The 20,140-nt window shown below is 41.2% G+C and overlaps 1 long non-coding RNA gene across 1 annotated transcript in view; it reads right to left on the bottom strand.

The window, feature by feature from the left end:
• Window positions 1–18,745, bottom strand: part of LOC141993396 (uncharacterized) — a 39,656-nt gene extending 20,911 nt beyond the window's left edge. Inside the window, exon 1 of the long non-coding RNA XR_012640842.1 lies at window positions 18,543–18,745. This is a non-coding gene — a long non-coding RNA (uncharacterized LOC141993396). The remainder of the gene's footprint in view (window positions 1–18,542) is intronic.
• Between the last annotated feature and the right edge of the window lie 1,395 nt (window positions 18,746–20,140).

Genomic DNA, 20,140 nt, shown 5'->3' with positions numbered 1-20,140 from the left:
TTGGGGTTAAGTTGTAAATAACAGTGAAATTAAATCATCTCTTAGAAATTCATGACTATATTGTTACTGCCTCTTGAGAAAGTGCATGACAGACTGCGGTTTGGAAAATTTTTGCCCCCTGTAAAAAAATAGCTTTTTGATTACTCCCGACCACTGCAGTGATCTTTCCAACTGTTAACAGTTTGTTTTTTATTAACTTTTAGTTGCTAGTGCATTTTGATTTTAAGCATTTATATATTTAACTGCTAATACACAAAACCACTACTTTTTTTTAAGACACCCTCAAACCCCAGTTCAGCAAATCTGAGAGAAGTCTCACTGAAGCCAAGAGGCTTGAAGTTAAGCATGTGTATGAGTGCTTCCGTGAATCAAGGTTATAATTCCCAGAATCATTTTTTAGGAATTAATGCAAATTAGGGTCTGAAAAGTGACATCTAGGTGAATCTTCATTATTGAATGAGAAGAAACTGCAGATGTGTCCATTATTTTTAATATTAACAGTCTCATCCAAAATTAAATCAACAGGAGTCTTCCCTTTGACTTCCATGGGCCTTACATTGGGCCCTAACAGAGCTGTAGTTATAACAAGGGAGAAAATGATTAAATCTAACGATTATACTCAGCAGGAGGAAGACTGAATATATTAACTATGGTGTAGCAATTGATTGAAATCTGGGAACTTTGACAACAGTCTTACTATTGGTATAATTTTATTGCAATATTTCCACTTTTAATTTATTTGAATAAATTACATTTTGCTTCTGGACAACATCCAAACTTGTTAAGCAGAAGGAATGACCTACTCCGGGTAGGAATCACAATCATGCATCAGTACTTGAGTCTCTCTTTTTTAAACAGTCTACAAAAAATATTTGCTGGCAGTGGAGATTTTTGCACTGTGAGGTAATGGCTCTTTTTTACATATGCAGAGTCATCTTCTCGTTTCTTAAGGGTTTGAGTTGCAGTTGACTCTGAGATGTGCTTGCAAAAGTATAAAGTAACTGCTTTCAAGTTTGTTTTTAATTCAAATAGTCTCATTTTTTCACACTGAGAAATGTGAAAAATCTAATTATAGATTTTCTTGTTTTACGATAGCTTCAAACAAAAGGGAGAAGTGTCTTCAATTATGAAAGCATAAACACCTTCAAAATGACCATGTTTGACAAAATGTTTGGAGTCCTGTTGTGACAAGGTATCAGCCTGCTCCTGTCTTTTTCAGACAAACTGCTTGGAGACCTCCAGGTAAAACACCACCAGGTTTTCCTAATGGGAAGGAGCTCCAATCAACTTCCCAACACAACAGGGTAGAGTAAGCTGTCCATTACCCCAACTTGCTTCCATGTAAACCACCCCCCGGACTTCCAAGGGTACTTCTGCCATAGGCCAGCACTTTATCCCTAGGGACGCTATCCTCATACTTGCCCCTTGAACCAGCCAGTGGGTCATCAACTCGCTCCAGATCAGGGAGCAAATGGAAGCCATGTCCACCAGGCCACTCTAGTGTTTCTTCCCACCATTGCAGGAAGGGTGGACAATTTATTTCCTTTGCCCTTTTCTCCAGTCCCAACCCAGCCACAAAACTCAGAAAAAACACAGTCCATCTACAGGCAGTCTTTTTCATCTTTCCTTGACACTCACACTGGAAACATGTCATGGGTCGAGGCCCAGCCAGGGCTTCTCTGGGCTCTTCCTTCTTCCTCTCCATGCCCTTGGCAGCTGTTTGCTCCCCAAGCTTCTCCCTAGTCCCAGTCCTCTCTGGGGTCAGCTCTCTTTCATGGGGAGGTCTACATCTGTGAACTTTGCTGTCAATTTTACCACTGTATCCAGAGTGATGGGTTGACGCCATTAACCCATACCCATATAATCTTGGCAAGGCTTTGGAGGAACTGCTCCAAAAGCAGAGTGTCCATGATCTTCTGCACCATTTGGGTATCTGATCTCAGCCACTTTCACCCAAAAGTTGAAAACCCAGCACCTCACCACCCCCCTTCCCTGTCCACCTCAGAATTTTTGGTGGTACTTCTCAGTACGATCTAGGATGGCCACCTAGACCCCTCATAGTTTCTGGGCAGCTCATCATTCCAGGCCATACAGGCTACTTAAGCTTCTCTGGATAACTATGGGGCCAGCCTTAGGGCCCAGGTTTCCCATCCCAGCCTGCACCCAGGGCCACCCTCTCAAAGGTGTCCAGGAATGCATTAGGGTCTTCTGCCAGACCCATTTTACAGAGCTCCAGGGCTGAAGTCAATTGCCATTCCCTGCCACAGGACTCACCACTTTCTGCAATAGCTGCTGCTGCACATGGGCTTGTTTTCTGATGAAGATCTGCAGGCTCTTTTGTTGCACCATCTGCCAGGCGGCCAACACTTGCCTCTCCAGGTGATGAGCCTGTTAGAAGCTTTGCAGGGTCTTCTGCAGCTCCTCTTGCTGTTTTACCAGCCACTGCAGGGTCTCCTCCACTGTCTAGGCTGCCAACCTCATGCAAACTAATAAATCTCCAGCAGACCCCTACATGTGGCAGGGGCCTGCTCTGCTCCTGCCTCTTTCCAGACAAGAAATTCAGAAACTTTCTTCAGGTAAAACATCCAATGCCATACTTACAAAGTTCATTCCTACTATCTTTACAGATTGTGCATCAGCTTTAACAGGATCCTGGGGCTCTAAGGCTCCTGAACCCAGCAAGGGAGAGACTGTAGCCTTGGCTCTACCAGCCTACAGCTCTTTCACTTTCTTTCTCTCCCCTTTGCATCTCCTTCCTGTGAATTCATATCTTCTGAGTTAATGAGGTAAGTAGCTTTTAACACTGTCCAGCCTATCCTCAATCTACCAAACTGGCACAGTCCCCATTTTCAGGTGTCGGTGGGATGACTAATTGAAGCTTCAGTGATCATATTGGTGGATCAACTGCTGTTGTCCAGCACTGTCACAACTCTTAAGAAAAATATAGTTTTGATTACAGGAGCACTGTATATTTAAGCATAATAAAGGAAAGCATAGTAGATTTGGAGTCAGGACTCCTGGGTTCAGTTCTGTTTCCAGCTTTCTCATTGACTTATGTGACTTTGGACAAATCATTCTGGCCCAGATGCACAAAGGTATTTAGGTGCCTAATTCCCACTGAAATCAGTGAGAGTTAAACCTCTAAATACCTTTGAAGATCTGGGCCTCCTAGGCCTTTTCCCCCTCATCTTTCTTCTTTTCATAGCATACCCCAGAACCACTGGAAGCTATCAGCTGATGGGAAAGAAACCATTTTTGTCTACAAGGTATACACAATGATTGATCCTGTAAATGGACATTAAACAAGTACACTGGAAAACAGTCTTGGGAAATGTCCACTGGAATATTAACAGACCCAAAGGCAATTACCCTGGGCGCTATTAATTATTATTTCCATTTGCATATTAATACCATAAGTGTGCATGATGCTTTACAAAGACACATGCATCCACACTCTACATAAAACCACAGCAATACAGCCCATATGGCTGTATGCTCATTCTCTTAACAATCCAATAACAGAATTGTATTTAAATGGCATGCAATATAAAATGCTGTATTATAAAGTTAAGTGCTTGTATATGCTTCTGAAATAGATTTCAGCAGATAGATAATTTGTTCCTTAATTACTATGAAGCAGCTCAAACACTGCAGAGTATATTTCTGCCATTAAACAGAATACCATTAAAGATGATAGGACCAAGGCTGTTTCAGACATGAAACATGAAATCTCATGTGGAGTAAGGCACTATTGATGTGGAGTGAGTGAGGAGATCAGAATTGGATCCAAAGAAAGGAAACCCCTGGTTAATATTGTTTAAGTTAGACAGACATTTCTGGGAAAATGTATCAAAGAAAAGCCAGACATGAAGCATCGTAATACTAGAAAAATATTTAGTAATATTCTCCTGTGAGAATGAGATCAGTGTTACACTAATTCTACTAGTGGGAGGGATTAAGAGCAATATAAAACGTACTGTTTTCTGCCAAGTCAACTCCTTTGAAACTATTCTAAAGATCTCAAAGTCAAATATATAATGATTTGCTTACTTCAAAAGAATCAATTTGTTTCTTTAGTGTTCATTTTCAGGATCAATAATTGTGCATCACCTATAGAACTAAAGAAACTGAACTTCTAAAGTACGTTCCTGTAAAGCACTCACCAAGGCCTCAGAGTTTATATGAGACTTTCAGCAGCCACAAAGTTGGTTCCTCACAAATTCTAAAAGTAGTAGATTTCATGGTGGAGGAGGCTAAAATGCAGTGGCTAATAATCTTTCATTCATGCCGTGCTACTCTGGGAATCTTTGGTGCACCAACTTATTATAACAGCTCTCCACTAGGAGCATTTCTGCTTGAATGCACTGTATTTCTAAGAGTACATAAAAAAGTGTAATATACATTCTAGGCAGGGTCAGTTGTCAATATTTCCATCACAAAGCAATTACACTGCTTCTTGTTTACTCAAAAGAGACCCTGGATTAAACATCCATTTGAATTATTCAGTTGTTCTACATTAGGTTTCAGGGCTGAAATCCATTCTTATACTGGAGGGAAGTCTATAGTATTTCAAGGCTATGTGTTCCACAATGAACCTGAAATTCAAATTAAATGGTGGCTGAAGTTTCTTCAGTGATGACAGTTCCTTATGTCATGACAGGTTTCTAGTGGCACTGGACTAAATTTTGCTTGCAGTGGTCATGTAAATGACCCCAACCAACAATTTAGCCTGCCCCTGGGGTCACCAGGAATTATGGTAATCCTCCACTTGATTGGCCAGATGCTGGAGGAAGTGAGATTGCAGGCTGTAACATAAGAGGGAGGATGGTACATTGAAGCACTGATGTGGGATTGATGCACTGATGAGGATAGCAGGAGATGTTCCTCCATAAAGTGTTTGCTTATTTCTTAGTTGTGAGCCTGTCAAAGCTACAATCACTAACAAACACAAATGGTTTGGAGAAGTCTCCAGCCACCCGGCAGAACTTGGGAATTGTGCAAAGTTCCTTGTGAATTTCTTGGGGTAGGGGGGTGGGGAAGAAAGCAGGTTTACTGAGTAGGAGGATTGGCTCAGTCCTGCAAAACCTACTAGGCATAACCTTGGCTCAGTCCTGCAAGACCTACTAGGCATAACCTTCACCTAGCTTTTGGCTGGCTGTTGTGGGGGAAAGATATTGTTCATTTATTCTGATCCTAATTTCAGATAAAAAATCCAAAATGAATACAAATGCATTGTGCAAAAGCCAAATTTTACCTTAGTTTTGCCTTTTGCTGCAGAATTGGTACATGCCACAGTATCGTTTGGCTTGTCAGCTACATTAGATTAGGGGAAGGCTGGTTCTTGCTGGGAATTACACTCCCATAGAGGGTACATCTGCATTGGAGCTTGGGCCGATGTACATGCATTAGCTTCAATCAAACCAGCATTCTGCCGCGGTGCTGGGACAAGCCACCCAGGTACATACATAGGGTCTCAGACAGGGCTGTAGTCAGGGCAGCTAGCCCATCATGCCACTTGTGCCACTTTGGCTACACTGGTATTATTAACATGCTTGCTTGCTTGAAGCTAGTATGCCTACATCTACACGAGCTGTAAATTAGCCAGCCTGGAGGAGGAGGAGGGTACAAGCTCTCCCTATTCCATATGCAAATACTCTTGTTTTTATTTGCTTTTCAGATTCCTAGATTGTTCAGACTTAACCCATGCCCTAGTCCTTGATAAGTGAAGGACAGCATGCACCCAGTTTTTATCGTTTACTCGCAGCAGCATCTAAGGGAGTCAGCCAGGTGAAGACTCCATTGTGCTAGTACTAGTATGCATCCGATGAAGGGAGCTGTAGCCCACAAAAGCTCGTGCTCAAATAAACTGGTTAGTCTCTAAGGTGCCACAAGTCCTCCTTTTCTTTTTGCGAATACAGACTAGCACGGCTGCTACTCTGAAACCTGTGCTAGTACTGTACAGAGGTAGCAAATGACCGTCTTTGCCCCAAGAATATAGTCTAAAAGACATGAGACAACAGGTGGATGAAACAAAGAAGCCGGGGAAGGAAGACAGGGAAACAAAACACTAGGATGTTTTAGCATAAAATAGTTATGTACAGACAATGTGAGGCATTCCCATTTGTGAGGCAGTGACATTCTCACATTGCTTTAAAACAGCCAACACATGCTGTATAGGTCCAAAACTCTCCCCTTCCTAGGATTTGGTTTTATTAACAAGTGAACACAAAATAAATAAATTCCAACCCAAACCTTGCCCCCAGGGTTGGCTATTCCTAGAACTTCTCCCTCAGGATTATTCAGCCCTAGATTTTTCTTCCCAGACAGCACTCCCACCTTCCTGTGTATTCAGGATGGATTAATAAAATGTATCACCCAGAGCGGGTCAGCACAGCTCAGATAGACCTCTCTAATTTAGCTAAAAGGATGGGTCAGCAGAACAACCCAGCTTCCCAGTTATACCATCCCAGTCACCACTGAGCCCATGTCTACACTAGAGAATTTCAGAAAAACAATTTCCAAGGATGCTGTGCTGGGTGGCACCAGGGGAATCCTAGTATAGACAAACTCCATGTTAATCAGCATTTTGAACCACTATACAATTACTTTAATACATGAATTCTACTGGGTCCGTTTGTACTTTTTTACATATCCTTTTGTACTTTTTTACATATCCTGCAGCAACTACCTGTAGGCATTACCTGGATATCTTCCTTTCAGACATCAAGGGGTAGCTGTGTTAGTCTGTATCCACAAAAACAACGAGGAGTCCGGTGGCACCTTAAAGACTAACAGATTTATTTGGGCATAAGCTTTCGTGGGTAAAAAACCCACTTCTTCAGATGCATGGAGTGAAAATTACAGAAACAGGCGTTATTATACTGCCACAGGAAGAGAAGGGAGTTACCTCACAAGTGGAGAACCAGTGTTGACAGGGCCAATTCGATCAGGGTGGATGTAGTCCACTCCCAATAATTGATGAGGAGGTGTCAATTCCAGGAGAGGCAAAGCTGCTTTTGTAGTGAGCCAGCCGCTCCCAGTCCCTATTCAAACCCAAATTACAATGCATTGGTGATCTTCCTGAAAACACTATCCTGGCCAGCACGGATGTAAAAGCTCTTTACACCAATATTCCTCATGAGGATGGACTACAAGCTGTCAAGAACAATATCCCTGATGAGGCCATGGCACACCTGGTGGCTGAGCTTTGTGACTTTGTCCTCACCCACAACCATTTCAGATTTGGGGACAACTTATACCTTCAAGTCAGTGGCACTGCTCTGGGTACCTGCATAGCCCCACAGTATGCCAAGATTTTTATGGCTGACTTAGAACAACACTTTCTCAGCTCTCGTCCCCTAGCACCCCTCCTCTACTTGCACTACATTGATGACATCTTCATCATACGGACCCACGGGAAGGAGGCCCTTGAAGAATTCCACCTGGATTTCAACAATTTCCACCCCACCATCAACCTCAGCCTGGACCAGTCCACATAAGAGATCCACTTCCTGGACACTACAGCGCAAATAAGTGATGGTGACATAAACACCACCCTATATCGGAAAGCAACTGATCGCTATACTTACCTACACGCCTCCAGCTTCCATCCAGGACACATCACACAATCCATTGCCTAAAGCCAAGCCCTAAGATACAACCGAATTTGCTCCAATCCCTCAGACAGAGACAAACACCTACAAGATCTTTATCAAGCATTCTTACAACTACAGTACCCACTCGGGAAGTGAGGAAACAGATTGACAGAGAGAGACGGGTACCCAGAAGTCACCTACTACAGGACAGGCCAAACAATGAAAATAACAGAACTCCATTAGCCGTCACATACAGCCCCCAGCTAAAACCTCTCCAGCACATCATCAACGATCTACAACCTATCCTGGAAAACGATCCCTCATTCTCACAGACCTTCAGAGGCAGGCCAGTCCTCGCTTACAGACAGCCCCCCAACCTGAAGCAAATACTCACCAGCAACTATACACCACAGAAACACTAACCTAGGAACCAATCCCTGTTGCAAACCTCGTTGCCTACTCTGTCCCCATATCTACTCTAGCGACACCATCAGAGGACCCAACCACATCAGCCACACCATCAGGGACTCATTCACCTGCACATCTACTAATGTGATATATGCCATCATGTGCCAGCAATGCCATTCTGCCACGTATATTGGCCAAACCGGACAGTCTCTACGTAAAAGAATAAATGGACACAAATCGGACATCAGGAATGGTAACATACAAAAGCCAGTAGGAGAACACTTCAATCTCCCTGGACATTCAATAACAGATTTTAAAGTAGCCATACTTGAACAAAAAAACTTCAGAAACAGACTTCAAAGAGAAACAGCAGAACTAAAATTCATTTGCAAATTTAACACCATCAATTTGGGTTTGAATAGGGACTGGGAGCGGCTGGCTCATTACAAAAGCAGCTTTGCCTCTCCTGGAATTGACACCTCCTCATCTATTATTGGGATTGGACTACATCCACCCTGATCAACTTGGCCCTGTCAACACTGGTTCTCCACTTGTGAGGTAACTCCCTTCTCTTCCTGTGGCAGTATAATAATGCCTGCTTCTGTAATTTTCACTCCATGCATCTGAAGAAGTGAGTTTTTTACCCATGAAAGCTTATGCCCAAATAAATCTGTTAGTCTTTAAGGTGCGACTGAACTCCCTGTTCCTTTCAGGCATTGACCAGGACCAACCCTGCTTAGCCTGAGATCTAAGATAGTCACAGGACAAAGTGTGAAGTCTTGCAGGCAATTAATTATTATTTAATTTAGATGTGTGGATGTATAACAGAAATTAAATGGCTGTAATATCAGGCATCCTAACAATCGGAATAACTAGTTGCAATGCCTAATGTCTACAATTATGTCCCTGACCATTTGCGATATCATTAATCGTTCTTGATCAAAGGGAAAAGTAATGACTATGTGGAAAGTTTCTTGAACTGCCCCTCTATTTCTGCTCATATAAATGTTTGCTCTGTTGTTGTATTATCTCATCTGTCAAAAATACTTGCAAGAATGATAGATGCATATAAATATTCCAATATTTAAATAGTCATGGTCTCCTGAAACAAGACAACTGGATCTGAACAGAATACAGCTTTCAGAATTTATTGATATTTATTGAGGATGCTTGTCATACTTTGATAGCCACTTCTATTGATCTGAAAAAAGCTTTCAGTGTTATGGATCATTATTTATGAAGGTTTAAAACAGCTGATTTTCAGCTTTAAAATAGATGTAACTACCTGGTTTTAGTCTAGCCTGTTTAACAGATCTCTGCATGGTAAATTGCAACATTTAAACCTAATGTTTTCCCAGTTGGTTTTGATATATGTGCACACCAAATTGTTGGGATATGTTAGGGTTAACTAACAGACATGGAAAACCACTGGTATGCTGGCATGATATCAGGGAGTAGGCACACGCATGCACTATTCCTTCGCTTAATAGATAAAGTGTTACCCCTTTCGCCTCCCTTCTCCTTGTTAAGAATTAATAGTTGTTACAGCTGCATAAGAAATGTGGGGATCTAAAGGATACCTTTTGGGTAAAAAAGTGTTATCTCCTCCTCCCTTCCTTTCCCAGCTACATAAGTGATGGGTCATGGTCCCTTCCTCCCTCCCCTGAGAACTGAAGATTGAGGGAACTTGTAGCAACAAATTACTGCAAAGAAATGTATTTTCAAGGTAAGGATGTGTATATAATATGCGTAATGCTGTAATCAGTCAATAGGGGTGGGTATAATCATAGTATGGGAGTTTCTATTACTTAATAAGGGTTTTGGGGGTGTTGTAGCGGATGTAGGCATTTACATACTAACTTCAATAAAAAGAGTGTGATGTAAATAATCCAGTGCTTACTGGACAGTTAGGTCCAGGGTAACAAGTATCGCAATAAAGGATTCCATCTACTCAACTGCCTCTGGGTCAACCTGCTCCTTTTTCTTCTAATATAAATCAAGGCTCAATTCTCAAACATTTGTTGTTTTGGTTTCAAAGAGGTGCTTCCCCCCACACTAAACATAGTCCACTCAAGTTCCTGTGGGTTCTCAAGTTGCTGTTGATACTAGGATTTGGCTTTATTCACAAAAGGCACACAAAATCCAGACCAATCCATCTCTCCAGATTTGACCGGTCACAGAGTTCCTTTCCAAGGACTGCTCATCCCACACCTTATGTCCTGTCACAGTGGGGGGGGGGGGGACACCACTTCTACTTCCATCATATTCAGGTGGGAGTATGCAAGATGCAAGAGTGAGTCAGCAACATTGACTTTACATTTTCCCACAGGATCAGCACCTCCTAGCAGGGTGAGATATTCAGACAAACACTGCCAACCCATTTCATGGTTATTTAGCAGTGACCTTCTGAATGTTTGCACAACTTCGATATTTTGCTGTGTGCTCTCAGCACAATTACCATCGCTTTTGACAATTTGTCTAACAGAAAAAAGCATAATCTTGGTTTAACAATACTTGTTCTTTGGTAAAAATGAAAAGATTAATGATTAGAGTTATACAAATAATGGATCTTTCAGTTTATTGGCAGTTCTGAAAAAAAAAGTTTTAGATCACCCTGAAAACATTTTCACGTTTCAATTTTTGGCAGATCAAAAAGTAAAAAAATTAAGAAACAAACAAATCATTTTAGGTCAAACAAAGCTTCAACCCAAAACAAAGCATTTCATTTCATTTTGATTTCACACTATTTTTTATATTTTTTTCATTAAAAATAAAATTTGAAGCAATTTCTATTGAAAAGTCATTTTGACCCAAAAATAATGCTTAATTTAAAAAATATCAAAATGAAACATATTTACTTATTTTTAATTTTGGAGGCTTTTTTTTTTAAAGCACAAACAATTTGGTGAAATTGGCAAAAAATTGTGAAACATTTTGGTGTCAGCAATGGTGCTACATTTTTTGATGGAAAAAGATTTTTCTGAAAATTGTCACCTGCTTCATTAATGATCATTACAAACAGGGGAGTATTTAGGGAAATGGAAGTTGAAACTGAGTTTAAAAAATGAGTAAAATAATGAAAAAACAATTTCTTCTCAAGTGAAAAATCAAATCTATGCTTTTCAAATGTTTCTGGGTTTGTCAGTCAAAAGTTTTATTATTAAATTATTATTATTTCAACTGAAACTGGACTCGAGTCTTCTAGTTCCAGACCAGGTTGCGTTCAAAATCAAGCACAACTGCACAAAAGTGCCTGAGACAACCAACCACTCCAAATGGTAAATGGGAATAACTGTATCAGTTTTTAGAGTATAGACTTGATCCTTCAATAATAGTACTTATTCATTAACTTCACACAGGGCCATCCTGCAACTAAGGCCCTAAGGGGCTGCAGAATTGATACCCTAACACATAATAGAGAGTCTCACACTAAGTGGCCAAGGAATTCTAATGCCTTCATCTCTCTTCTCCCATGCTTTCCTTAGCACATGAATTTTCTCCAGGCATAAATTAAATTCATATTATTACTATCAGTCAGAGATTAGCAGTTGGGACAAAGGACCCAAATTAGAGAGTGAAACTGATACCCAAAGTACCAGCCCTAATTATAAGCCTCCTGCCACACTCTGACCCATTGTTGTAAAGGGCTGACTCACAGTCCTTTAGTTCATTCAGTGGCACAGGGTCTTGAAAGTAAGGGTTTCAAAGATCCAATGATCATTGCAATTTTTACTCTCAGTAAAATCAGGGACAAGTTCTGTTCACATTAATACTGGTGTAAATGTGAAGTAAGTGCATCAACTGCATAGGCATGATTGCAGAACTTTGCTCAAGGCTTTTAATAGCTATTAGGCAGATACAGTGGTCCTTAGTGCAATCAGGAGAGTTGGATATCTAGATGATTGGACTAGTAAGGGCTGCTATCTTAGCCCTTCAGATTAGTATTAACTTGTTGCTTTATTAAATGTAAAATGTAAATGTAAAAAGGGTGGCTGACTTTGAGTCTTATTTTTTAGGGAATTCTACCAGTCATTATGGGACTGAGGAAGACCAATATGGAAGTCTTTTACTGTTCAAAAAAAAAAAAAAACCTAAATAAATTCATGGAGGATAGGTTCATCAATGGCTATTAGCCAGGATGGGCAGGAATGGTGTCCCTAGCCTCTTGTTTGCCAGAAGCTAGGAATGAGCAACAGGGGATGGATCACTTGGTGATTACTTGTTCTGTTAATTCACCCTGGGACACCGGGCATTGGCCACTGTCGGAAGACAGGATACTGGTCTAGATGGACCTTTGGTCTGACCTAGTATGGCCGTTCTTATGTTCTTAAATAAAACAGAATTAAGGACAGCTGGTTTAAAATTCTCTCTATGTGCTTGATTCAGATTAGCAGTCTTGTCAAATTTTCCTGTTTATTCCAACCCATCTATTCCTCCTTTTAAGTATCAGGGCTTAGTGTTGATCCAAAACTATCTCTAAAGACCACATTTTGAAATATTGTAATTGTAAACACAGTACAAAGTACATTTGGCAACTGTGGAGACCTTGCCAAAAGTTAGTTTTAATGACCAATTAACAGGCTTTAATATTTTATAATACTCTGATTATGGAGATGTAGTTTATCAGAAATGTTGTTTCAGTATTATATTTTATTACTGGATAGTTAGGTAGGTTTAGCATTGCACATTGATGTTTACTTTCCATTGTATTTTATATGAAATATTACATCAGTTACCCCAGAAGTCTGCGGCAAATGCTTTCTCCTTGGAACTCTCATGTAAACAAGCTGCACATCTGATGAGATTAGTGTGGTCTAGTTGATTGGGCTAAGGGCTGAGCGCCAGATCCTGCAGAGTTCTAATCCTGGTTCTGTCACTGCCTTACTGTCTGGTCTTGCATCATTCCTTATAAAATGGGTTTAATTGCTTACCTGCTATACCATACAGTGATGTTGTAATGATTAAATAGTCATTGTTTACAAAGAACATTGATAACGTTAAGTGCTAGGTATTATTTTTAATATAATGAGCACAGTTGTAAATGAATAAATATATGCAATTTGCTAGCTGTAATTTTGAAATGGTGTAATAATAAATGAACCTATATCTCTCTCAATAATATGTTTCATATGCCAAATATGCGCTCCTAGAAAAGTGCTCAGCACCTTTTCTTCTACCTTCAGCTGTAAATGTACCATTGTCTTCTCCTGGTCCCATATATGGCTTGCTTTCTAATTTTTGTTCGATTAGAGCTGAACCATATATATGATACTGAATTTCTTAAACATCACATCAACAACATGAAAACTGATTTCCATCCAGATTTAAGTTTCATCCACTGCTGAGCAATGTTGGTAGAAATGAAACCAGGCATCTCTTTCAACAATATATAATACACTATTATTATAGAGATGTATATGTATACAGCCGAGACCAAGCTGCTCCTTGATTTCAAAAGCAAAAATCTTTATGACTTCAATGGGAGCAGGATTGAGCCCACAGTAAATAAAGTAAACAGTAACTTCCCATAATATAAAGTATAAATAAATTATCTGAATAGCAGCTTGTAGTTAGCTGTAGAAGTGTTTGTGCAGCATCTAGAACAATGGTGGTTTGAAGGCCTTGGTTCTCGTGGAAAATCAGGTGCTTGCAATAGAAATTAATAAAGTTTTTTTAATGCCCTTGAATAAATTCACTACATTCAGCCCTATCATAAGTAGGCACAATTTCCACTGGGTAAGGATTGGGCCCTTAACATCATTGCCTTCAGCCACTAATGGAATTGTATCAAGAAAAGCATCACATTTGTTGGGTAAGATCTGGGCCTTATAAATTACTCACGGTTCCTTTATACTCTAGGACTTGGCTTGTGGCTTGAAGCTCCAGTCTGAGCTGGTGAGGTGATGACTGCGCACTGGCAGCAGCTCCTGGAGGCTTTGTGCCTGAGGCAGACACAATGCCTCTGGGAGCACTAGGGCGGGTACTGCAGAGACAGCTGCAACACCCTTTTACAGCGTACAGGGTGTTCCCTCTCCGTATGCCAGCCCAGCTCTGCTAATCACTGAAGGAAGGATGAAGCCATGACCCTAACTTTGCCTATCCCTACTCCTTATTGGGTTTCTAGTGCCAATGTCTGTGTTGCACTCCCTCACTCCATGTATGCTGGGAGCAAATGGACTGAGATTGTGCCTGGCTCCTGTGCATAGCTGTAGGCAAGGGAAGGCTCCTTGTGTCTTCTCTTTCCCCTGTTGCCCACCCACTCATCAGTAGACACAATCTAGCCCTGAATGTTTTGTTATGCTCTAGGACAGGGGATCTTGAACATCTTAGCAGAGAGAGATTGTCCCCTGGACACTTCCCCTCTCACTTGTGTTTGAGAAGACCTCCTCTCCCACTGGCAATCAAACATCCCTATAGCAACCACAGCCATTGCTTACATGAAGGATAATATCAGGAAAGTATACATGTCTTATCAGTTTCTTTGAATGAGATTTAGGAGCTGGAGAGACAGCCCCAGGCAAGCAGCCAGCTACCTGCAGCCCATCAATACATGCCCCATGGGCCACAGTTTGTGCGCCTCTGCTCTAGGATACCACATTTAAGGAATACTTCCAGCACACTGCAATAGAAAACCTTCAGAACTTCACTCTTACTGATCGCTGTGCTAAAGCAGTAAGATAAATTATAAATCTAATGGAGCAGTGGCATCTCTGAAAAACAATTAGTGTTTCACTTCACTGCTTTCAGCCTTAATATACAGGCAGAAATAGGCCTTTTTTTTCATTCTCAAAAAAGTACTTCTGATGATAAATGCTTATTTTTAATTTCCAGTAATGGAGTGTAAACAGATTTCTTATTACCAGACAATTTCATGGTATTTCCTTTCTACTTCCTTGAGACTTCTAACTTTAAATGGATGGGTTCAGTAATATTTTCCAGCATTAATTACTTGACTTAGTTCAAAGGAGTCTGAGCCAGAATTAAATACAAACATTAACTGATAAATGCCAGCATGGATGTAATGATGTTTTTGCCAAGGCTTTTTATATACACTGTCTGAGTCATAGTGCACACCGTACACATTATTCAGGGAAGAAATTAATTTGTACCAGTACTGTACAGATATGGCTAAGATGGAGTTGACTATGTATACACATGTGAAAGACACATATAAATGTGGACAAAATCCTTCCCTGTCTGTCCTCCCCATATTGAACGTACAAGTTAAACATTAGAAACAGTAACCTGCTGTATGCATTAATTTCAATGCCAATGATCGACAATCCATACCTGACAACGGGATGCCAAGAAGAATCGAGGTTCCACTAAAGGAATCTGGCAAATTCTACAATGGCTAATGTGGTAGGTTTCAATGGCATTAGTTTATCAATTAATAAAATGTTAGTAATAATGAAGACAACATAGTTACGCCCAGCGTTAATCATTCACTCAAACATTCCAAATGCAGACAGGTGGGACATACCTCAGTCGTCACTGGGATTCCAAACTGCTAGACTCTGTTGATGAAGAAGGAACTGCATGAATGAAACTCAAGGCACAAGTATCAGCGTGTGAGATACAGGCTGCTAACTCAACTCAATAAAATTAAACAGGAACAGAGTAATCAGCCAGGCATGATATTCAGACCCAGAACAAAAATACTTCTGTTCATTGGGATTGGCAGGCTCAGGGGTTTCTTAAACAGGGGTGAGAGCCTTCCAGCTTTCACTTAGCAGCTCAAACCTGGCCTCGGTCAGTTGTGGGCAAAAGTCATTGCCACCTGAAGGCAGTTCGATGGTCTATGCGAACTGAGTTGGTGGTCTTAATCTGGTTCCTAGTGAACAAACATCCATCACAGCTGCCATTCTGTTCTAACACAGAGGCCCGGGCTTGATCTAACTCTATGCCGTTTCTGGTTTGTGAAGCAAGCACATTATTCTACAGAGTTCTTGATCTAATAACTTTCAGCAGCAACAAATGCTCTTCAAATAATGTTAAAGAAACACCATTCAGAGAGCCGGCGGCTGTGAAGGAGAACACACAGCTACGGCTGCAGTACATGAACAGACACACCGCGATGATTAGCTCAGTCAGACCAGGCAACGTTTTTCATCTCTTCCCATCACTTCTTGCCAGGAGTGAGCTTCCCATTTGTATTTGATAGACATACTGAACCATGAAGTATTGCTGTGGAAACTCTTTTCTTACCATTTTTGTTCCTAAGAGCTTCAGGAAGCTAAACAGAAATGACTGACATATGATCATTTAAACACAGAGATGAAAACAGGAGTATCAGTTACAGAAAATCTACAGTGAAATCAGTAACCTGGACAAAGAAAGTAACCAGCAGAGTACAAGTAACCAGGACAAACAGAGGAAACCAGTAGAGTATAAATGACAGTAACATCGGTTGTTTAGTTGTTTGTGTAACAAATTTGACATAATTAAAAAAAGGGGGAGCCAAACTGAACAGTCTTGGTAATTTTTTGCCATGTTTCATATTGGTAAATGTTCCCATCACCAGAAGAGCCTACACTTTACTGAGTCAATTGCCTCAGGAATTTTGCAATTAGGCTGATACCAATCAGTAAACAACACAGAGAAGGATCAGCTTTTATTGCTGGATCCAAATAAAGCAATGGAGTAGGTTCCAGTCCTGCAGTTTATAATGCAGGACAAAACTGCTGTGCCTGCTGTAGAGCCCAATTTCTTTCTGTGGGGCTCCACGTAGGCTCAACATTGTAAATCACAGGGACGGGTTTCAATTTGCAGAGGCAAGCCTAGGATCAAACTGTTTTGTCTCACTTGTTTTCAGAAAAGCTGAACAATAGGTACAAAACCCACCATTCAGTTTAAAAGTACCAATCGTCCTATTACATCGTCAGCATAGGTCTTTTGATTACTCCTCATCACAGATAATCTTTGGGGCATCAGATCACACCAGTCAATATCTGATTCTGCAAAGAGTTGAAATTAATTTGATGCGCAAATGGCGGCTCTGGTGTAACTAGTGATTTCTATTGAGTTACATCTGGGATGAATTTGGCCCCATATGTCTGGTATGCAGCCCATAGCTATATATATAATTCTTTTGGCATCACACCAAAGCTATCGAAGAGAGACTCATAGAGATGATTCCTATAACTTCAAGCTAGCTAGAATATGCATCTGTTATACTGATGCACTCCAGAGAGAAATATCACATTATTGGCATAGTAATAGGAGATGGATATAATCCTGGAATCTCTTCAAGTTGTGTGCAGATGTCTAGCACCTCTTCCCTAGTGGAAGGGGCTCAATATCCCCTCGCAGCAGAGGAAGAAGTTACCCCCCCAGAGGGCAAAGAAGTTGCCTACAGTTCCTAAATTCCCTGTAACACATGCATAGTTTACATTGCTGGTTGTATTTAGGACTTCCGTAAAATAAGATAAGGAGTTGTAAAGTATATACTGCCTGGAAAGCATCTATCTTTCAACAGCCATCATTACAAACATGGACTGCAATACTCCATTTCCTTGAAAATACTATGAGAACTGCTGTACCTTTACCAGTTTTAACATGTCACTTGCAGCAATGTCTACTCAAGCTAGCAAAATAAAGGTTAATGGAACCGTATTAGCTAAGATCAACATCAAAAATTATCAGAGATATGGGGAGGTTGGAGCTTCTATATAAGGACTGTCAAGGACCTAGTCCCTCTGCAGCATTCTTGGGGCTGTGACAGGGTTATGCACTCACTCAGGCGCTGGTCATCCAGCTTGGGGCCATCAGAATCACTGATGCAGGGATGGAAACTCAGCACTGCCGCTGAGCTCCTCTGGAGATTGCCCCTCCCAGGATTCCAAGGAAACAAACAAAAAAAGATATAAAAAAGAACAACTGACCAGTCCTAAATGAGTCATCGGCCCCTCTTGCTTCAAGGGGCCTTGGGTAAGCCTCATTCTGGGTCAGCATCCTGTGGTTAACCACCAGAAAGTGTCTTCAGGAGGTTGCTTATAGTCCTGCCTGCCTTAGGGTGCCCAGACAGTCTGTAGGCAAGCCTGAGATGATTCAGGCCTCTTGCCACAGGAGCTGAGGGGACTAGAAGTCAATCTTCCTCCCCGAGCTACCTCCTACTGAGCTGGGTGTCTTCCCTTTTGAACTCATCCTCCCATCCTGACAGACCTAACATACCCACAGCAACTCCTTAACCCATTCCTGTCTGGGTAAGCTTTGTACACCCCACCACAAGGCCATATTAGGAAGGTTAGGATGATTTGATTTGGAAGGAAGGACAAGATCCTGTTGCCTTTGGTCAGTGGGACCTAGAAGGCCATGAAAGAACATGAGGAGATATTTAAAAAAAAACAAACACAATTTAAACTAGATAAGAGGAAAGTTCATTATTTGGTCTGCCACCAGATGACATTCAGACTAATAGTTTAGCAAGAATTTTTTTTTAGACTTAGATGCTTATGAATAAAGATAGCATCCATCATGGTTACAGGGCTATTTGCACCGTTGATCTCTCTGAGTGCATCCCGCCCCTTGTGCTCTTACCTTTTCTGGAGTGGAAACCAATGATTCTCCCACTCTTAAACCACATCCTGGGCTCAGCAGCTTGTGATTCAACTGTGCTCACCCAGCAGACCTAACTGGGTTCGCCATCTGTAGTTCTTCCCTCTGTGGTTCTTCATGGTGAACACAGTGACCCCAAACAGCCTTCCTGAAGCCCCGTATTGTTTAATCTTAAGAATAGGAACACAGCATAACATCAGAGGGAAAGAATTTTAAAACAATAAACATACTGCACCATATCTGTCTTACCTAAAGGCTTGCCCTCTCTCTGAAAGCTTGGGATGGCCTGAACACTTCCAGTGTGCCAGCAGGGTCTGTTTCTGAACAAGTTTGTTTCCCCCTGAACAGCTTCCTGAGAAATGCCCCCACTCCCAGTCTTTTTTTAACTGTTTACAGGCTGTTTGATTTATGGGCCTCCAGTGAGACAAAACAAGTCTGGTATCTCAGCCTGGCACCCTCACAGCTTAATAGTTCAAGCATTGTTTCTTAATGAGCCCCAATTTGCTATTAGCAGATTGCTCACCTGCAGCCATAGTGTTGGCTTCCTGCTGGCTTCTCCACAGCACTACTATTAAACTAAACCAATATATGCCTACAATAAACATTGCAATAACCCAGGATAGCCGTACAGTAACTATCCCACTAACACGGTCATGTACAGTATTCACAAATTATTACAGAGCAGTGTCATCTCCTTCACAACATCTACAATTGCAGTTGCTAAAAGAAACATAACAAGGATTTTCAATTTTCATGATCCAGGGCTTAAACTGACCCTCAGCTGGGATGAGGAAGAAATAAATCTTCCCACCTCCACCTACTGTGTCCTACTAAACAACTGGAAAAGTGCATTATGGATTTTTTATTTTATTTGCTCTAGGGGGCTAGTATCAGCCACTCTCAGAGACCGGACACTGGCCCAGACAACACTCCACTGTGAATCTGTTAGTATGGGGAAAGCCCTGCAAATCTGCGGATATCCACTTTATATCCGATTTATATCTGCGGACTGTGTTTGCAGATCGGATGTGGAAACAACTTTTGTATCTGCTCAGGCCTCTAAGTATGGGAAGTCCAAAGTGCCTAAAATTTAAAAAGTAACAGCAGGGAAGGGAAGCCAAATGTATCACAATAACACACCAGAGAACGGTATGAAGCGATCATAGCTTCAGGAAAGTAACTAAGCACCCACTTAAGTCCATCACTATTCAGCAAAACATTTAGCATGTGCTTAACTTTAAACACATGCTTAAATCCCATTGACCTTGACTTAAAGATAAGCACATGCTTAAGTCCTTCGCTGAACAGGGATGTTTTCTGGAACTGCAGCCAAAACCCTGCACTCGTTAAAGTAAACTCAAACAGCCCCCAAAGGCTTCAGCAAGAGAAGGATTAGCCGGTAGGACCATAGCCATCAGGATTACGTATCAGGCAATACTTTTAAAGGAAGCTCATTTTATTTCTGTGCTAGAGCATGAGGTACTATCCTTATTCCTGTTTACATGTTTGCAAAGGGACCCCATATTAGTCAAACTTCAGAAGTTTATCTTGAAGTTTACTCAGTGCTCCTCCCCACTTTC

The sequence above is a fragment of the Natator depressus genome, chromosome 9 (genome assembly GCF_965152275.1).
Source record: "Natator depressus isolate rNatDep1 chromosome 9, rNatDep2.hap1, whole genome shotgun sequence".
Taxonomy (NCBI): Eukaryota; Metazoa; Chordata; order Testudines; family Cheloniidae; genus Natator; species Natator depressus.
This window is presented reverse-complemented; position numbering and strand designations above follow the sequence as displayed.